This window comes from Monopterus albus, unplaced genomic scaffold (genome assembly GCF_001952655.1).
Source record: "Monopterus albus unplaced genomic scaffold, M_albus_1.0 scaffold119.1, whole genome shotgun sequence".
NCBI lineage: Eukaryota > Metazoa > Chordata > Actinopteri > Synbranchiformes > Synbranchidae > Monopterus > Monopterus albus.
The window spans coordinates 798,945-805,239 of NW_018127999.1; the positions used below are offsets into that span (position 1 = coordinate 798,945).

General features: G+C 45.4%; 1 protein-coding gene across 2 annotated transcripts in view; it reads left to right on the forward strand.

The window, feature by feature from the left end:
• Positions 1-1,191: 1,191 nt before the first annotated feature.
• jade2 (jade family PHD finger 2) overlaps positions 1,192-6,295 on the forward strand; it is a 148,175-nt gene continuing 143,071 nt past the window's right edge. The window contains exon 1 of one of the 2 annotated variants that reach the window (XM_020611973.1): positions 1,192-3,719. The gene's annotated coding sequence lies outside the window, so the exon portion shown is untranslated. The remainder of the gene's footprint in view (positions 3,720-6,295) is intronic. The other variant, XM_020611974.1, reaches the window with a different exon arrangement.

Consider the following 6,295-nt stretch of genomic DNA (forward strand, 5'->3'; position numbering starts at 1 on the left):
TTCTTATATGACTTATATTTTTCTTCCGCCTTCTTTGATCTGTCCTTTATGAATTCCTTATATAACACATTCTTCTTTTTACATGCATTCTGTAATCCCTTACTCATCCACGGTTTCCCACTGTAATTCCTTTTGTTTTTATACTGCTTACGAGGACAGTTCCTGTCATATACTTTCATGAATATATTTAAAGATTGCTCATATGCTTTGTCTAAGTCTTCATCTTTGTAAACTGCTTCCCAGTCTTGCCCCATAAAGTCCTCTTTTAGCCTCCTTACAGCTAAAAGAATATGAAATTACAAGAAATGACAGTGCAACACGGTGGTGCATTGGCATGGTGGTCAGTGCTGTTGCCCCACAGCAAGAAGGTTCTGGGTTCGAGCGCCTAGCCTTTCTGTGTGGAGTCTGCATGTTTTCCCTGTGCCTGCATGGGTTCTCTCCAGGTACTCCAACTTCCTCCCACAGTCCAAAGACATGCAGCTTAGGTTGACTGGTGACTCTAAATTGCCAGTAGGCGTGAGTGTGGGTGTCTGTTGACATGTCAGCCCTGTGATATATTGGTGACATGTGCTCTCGCCCAATGTCAGCTGGGATTGGCTCCAGCCACCCGCGACCCTATTCAGGAATAGGCGGGTAGATAATGGATGGATGGACAATGCAACAAAACTTAATGATCAAGCAGAAACAACTGAAAATCTCTGACTGGTCAGAGAGGTCAGTCCTGCTCAAAACCTTTTAGAAGCTGACATGTCTGCATTGCTGCTGGTGCTGTTCAGTGAGTCTGGGTCACAGGAGGCTTCCACAGCACCTCTCCACATTATGACAAGTACTGGATCAGATTTCTACAACAATTTATTTGGCTACCATAGTTACTTTTTTTTAAATCTAGTATGGCATTGCTACTTTTACTTATCAAAGTTTTACTGTCTTCAACCTCTGCTTAATAATTTCTCTTACATTAGGTTTCAACTTTCTCTACATGAATATAGCAATGACTTTTTGTGCCCTCTACAAATACTATGGCCTCTTATGGGCCAGGATTTCTGCTCACTGAATGATGGCAACCCCAGGACGGAAATACAACACAACAGGACTGAGGGGGATATACTGAGGCAATCAGACTTCTCGTGGAGAAATACCCTGCCATGACTGTTGGACATTTCTGGTGAGGATATGACATATATACAGTATGTTTTTAACTGTTCCACTTGGCAAGCACAGAACAGAAGGATAAGTGACAGGAGATTGTTCCTGTTTTATAAAGTTTATCAGAAATAATATGTTAAGATGAGCTGCCCGAGTAAAGACAGTTTATTTTATACATAGAACATTGTAAGTCTCTGTACAGTCTAATTTAGTTCAGCACAAGAGCTTTGCAATAATCCTGCCTACTTTTACTTTCTCTCTTTCTGAGTTGTAGCAACTGAGTCATTAGTTACCAATGCTGATAATTTAATGGTATGCTACATGCAGCATCTTTAACAACATATCAGTGACAATGACACATTTTCTAGAGCTGTAAACTCCACCCATCTGGTGCACTCAGCAGATTAAACAAAGTACAGCCACTATTTGACCCAGATCTGGGTGGATCCGCTTCCTAAATAAACAACGTTTGCATCTCATCAGCCAGGAAATTCTATTAGCACACATTAAAATGACCACAGAGAGGGTCGCAGGCTACAGTATGTACCCCAGTTTTGTGGTGGAGAGGCAGGGGAGGACAAATTGTGGGATGCTGCTGTTGCATTTGAGGGTGTGCCAGAGAAATTGCTTCTCTGTGTCCTTCACCGCCTCATTTCACTTTGTGCAAAACAGCACCCCCCCACCCCCCTCTCACTTCTGAGTGTCACCTGATACAGCTGACATGAGCGTTTGTGCACCCAACATTCCTGCCTGTGGTTGTGTGTGTGGGTGCACATATGCTCGCAGGTCTACGTGTTTGATACAAGCAGAATTGTTCCATTTGTTGACCAGACATTTCAGATCCAAAAAAAGCTAAATGAAAATGAATTACAGCAGTTGAGATGATGCACTGTGGGTCACTGCACAGATACAGAGCGGAAAGCTGAAATAATGAGATGGGGATTCAGACACATTTGTTTGTGAAAACTGAAATGTGCTCTGCAAACTACACTATTTGGAGAAAGCAAAGAAAATATAGCCCTGCTTGGTAACAGGCAGAGGACAGTGATTTAGAGACATCGAATGGTCAAACACCCTCCTTCCCTATTCAATATAGATGTTACTGAAATGTGAAGAAAGATCATTTACTTGCCAACAGTTCCATCTGGATCACTATGAGCAGCTCAGTCACCAGTGGAGAGATATTAACATTGAGAGTCAAGTGCAACTACAGACCTTCACTTTAAGCTGAAGCTCCAGCTGCCAGTTAATTAGCCACAAGTTAAGAGGGATGATGATAATACAGCGTTGCCTTTAAAAATACCTGGATGAGTTCAGATCGAAAATAAAAAACAAATACTACAAATTTGTAACTTGTAAATTATCTTAGATTCTACATGAGTCCAGTATCATGTCAAAGTTAACATTTCAATAAAAGACCACAAGATTTTAAGGTGACATTTTGCAAAAAAAAAAAATCTTTTTACCGCATGCAGATACTGTTCAGATGCATTGAGTCGTCATTAATAAATTAACCTTTTCTGCAGAAAATAATTTTATAAAACTTGCGGCAATAGCTGGTTAGTGATCACTGAGCTGATACAGCTGTTTATTTCAACATTTCTGAAGCCAAAGTGAGCCTATACCACTGGCTGAGAATTGGCAGGTGAAGGTTCAGTCCCCGTCGTCTCCTCTCCGAGGCGCAGTCATCCAGCGTTTCTCAGAGGAGGAAGTGCAGCTTGCGGTAACAGCGAATTGAAAGTACGCCATAAATATGGCGCCAAAAGAGTTTTCAAGCTGATGATAAGAGCAGAATTTTCTCTGTGTTGTCTTTTTTCTGGTGGTGGGGAGAGAGGCAGCAAGACAAGGGCCGCCTGTGCATTTGTAGAGAGCAGTGCGCACGTAACACCGGGCAGAGGAGTGGAAGCAAGGCAAGGCAGCAAGTGAAGACGAGGAGAGCTCAGTGTTTTATTTTTGAAGGAGGGACGTTGCGAAACTGGCTTGCGATCTTTTCTGACTCATCGTTTGGAAATAAAGCATCCTTTTCTTTTTTCCTCCCCCCTCCTCTTGCTTCTCCGTCCCCTCCTCCCGCACCGCTGGCACCGGAGAGGAAAACAGTCGGATTTTGACACGACGTTTGGGCTGCTTTTGCAAAATGCGACATGCTTTCCTGTGAGAGGTACGTTGTGCGCACCTCGCAGCCTGATACACCGTGAACAGCCGCGGCACTGCCGTGTTCGCTGTCGCAGACTTGCAGAGGCTGCAACTCAGCCCGGCTGCCACTTTTGGATTTTATATCGGATTTGGACTGGGCCGTCGGTCTTTGCAGAGCTGACGCGCTGTCAGCGCGCACCGTGAAGGGAAGGGAGTGGAGGGGAAGGGACAGTCCTGTCATCCAACGTGGATTCAGAGTCGGGGCTGCTGAGCAGCTCTGCTAGCAGCCTGCCAGGGCACCGAGTGTGCAAACGGAACTAGTGCTAATCATCCACTGTAAAACTACATGTGTCTGGCTCTCAATGATCTCCTAATCTCCAGGAATCGCTCGCCGTCCAGCACTGAGGACGTTTCTGCACCCAAAGCTGACTGCAATCAAGGTAAAATAAGTAAACAAACAAATAAATAAATAAAATTTAAAAAGGCAAAGAAAAGAACTAACACTGCAATGAAATGCAAAACTCTAAAAGCGGAGTGTTGCAGGACCTCGGAAGTCCACTTTGCTGCCGCTAGTGCTAGAATCAGTGCTAGGCTAGCGGGGCACTGTGCGCACTTTTGCAGCGGGCTTGTTAGTCACAGGCATCGGCAGTAACATATTTGTTGCTACCAATTACACTGAGCCTGAAGGGTGCATGTGGGTCAGCGAGTGCGGTGCAATAAAGAAAAGGCAAATAACGCAGCTGAAGCCGGAGCCTGTGCGCGCGCAGATAGAATTCACAGGGTAAACTTGGTCATGTTATGCTGCAGACTTAACATTAACGCGCCCCGGTGGGAATCAAGTGTGAAAGCGGGCATTTGGGGAGTGTCCAAGCGTGGTTATTTTTCCGCGTAATTGCAACAAATAGACTCATTTGCAGCAGTGTAGCGAGGAATGCGAATTGTAGCATGCAGGCCAGTGTGAAAGCAAGTAACCTGGAACACAAACGCGTGAAGGATATAAGATGAAGTTGTTTGGAGAACAGCAGGTTTGCGCGCAGGGTGATGGCACCAAACGTGCACAGTCCCTGGAGAATTTGCAGGTTCCTTTTTTCCACAGCGAGGGGGGGGACAGGAGGGAGCAGCATTGCTTTTTGGAAGGCTGAGCACGCAACCACAACCACACATACACACAGTAAGGAATTAGAGCAACTCGCAGTCTCCTTCACCCTCTCCTCCTCCTCCTCCTTCGTACTGTGCAGATCTAGCTGGTTTTAGAAGAGGGGGAGTGGCTGTTTACCTCTAAGCCAGAGCACTCTGTATATCTGGCTTGCATGTTGTGTGTGTGTGGCTGTTGCATCCTTACCTTAAACAAAACAACACACGGACGTGACAGATGCAGGTGCTGATGCTGGCTGCCAGATATGAACAGGATTAAAGCGGTGTAAATTGGGCGTTTTGCTTCTGGCGTGATTTTCTGCCTTATTATTGCCCGAAGAACCTTTTAAAGATTTTTAAATCCGCATTTTATCAATTTTTATCAACACATGAGGTTTAAGTGGCTCTAGCCTTGATTCAATTAATTGTCTGGAGACTTGTTAAATGTTACCATGAATGGACAGCGCCCCCACCCACCACCACCATCACACACATCATCATTAAGCTTATGCACACACACACACACACACACACACACACCAACACCAACTTTGTGCCTCTTGTTCCCATTGTTCAAGTACAGATGCATGGACCATGCTCTTCAAACTCTCTCTCAACAAACTCTTGCGCACACACATTACACACAACCCTCCCTCCCTCCCTCTGTGGGTATGAAACTGGAGATGAGTCATGGTGTGTGGGGACATAACTCAATCTCTCTATCCCCCTCTCTGTCTTGTCTGTCCTGATGCACTGCTGTGTTGTCTCTCTCTCCTCTTGCCTAGAGACAGTGGCAGTTTACAAGGCAGGTGAACAGGGATGGGAGCCGTTTGCATTTTCAGTGGCAGTCATTCATGTTTCAGCTCCTCATCCATCCCTTCATCCCATCCTGTTCCATCCATCTGCACCTCTCCAGCCTTTTATCCGTCTATCCCTCCATCTTTGGGAACGTTCCTGTGATTTCTCTCATCATATTCACGTCCATCAGCGTGTCATGTGAAGCTCCGGTGTGCTGACCTTTTAAACCTGACATAGTACATATGCACGTGTGTGTGAGTGTGTTGTTGGGTCTGATGTGTTAAGCGTGGAGCTCTGATTGGCTGAAAAAGGGGGTAAGGACCCCCACGTGGTGCGCCGTATCACATTAGCAGCTACGTAGGGAAGAGGAGGAGAAATGGTTTGTGTGTGTGTAGCTGCCTGGAGGCATGTTGGCTAGCTGTCGTGTCACCCGCTCTCTGCTGCACACTGCTCACTAACTAACCAACCAGCATGTCGGCTACGAGGGTATTTGTAAAAGCTAAGGAGGATTGGGGTGTGTGTGTGTGTGTGTGTGTGTGTGTGTGTGTGTGTGTGTGTTCTTGCTGTAAGCCTGATATTATGGGTGCTATCTGGATTTTGTTGACTCAGAATTTAACATTTCTGATAATTGATATAATTGTTAATACATTATTTTTATTGGAGATTGCAAGAGATGGAATAAATATGAAAAAATATAAAGATGAAAAGTGTTTTCAGTAATCAAAGACTACTGTGATAGAACAGGAATTCTTCAGTATCCTGAGACGCTTAAAATTTGTTTATTACACTTGCATGTGTGTTACAGAAACAGCTGGCACAAACAAATGCAAACGTATAAAAACACCTGCCCATGTGGCAGTTCAGCTGCAAACATCAGCTGAGCTGAAGCTTGGTTTGTTTCCATCCATCCATCCATCCATTTTCCTCCGCTTATCTGGGGCCGGGTCGCGGGGGCAGCAGTCTAAGCAAAGATGCCCAGACTTCCGTCTCTCCAGACACTTTCTCCAGCTCCTCCGGGGGAATGCCAAGGCATTCCCAGGCCAGCCGAGAGACATAGTCCCTCCAGCGTGTCCTGGGTCTTCCC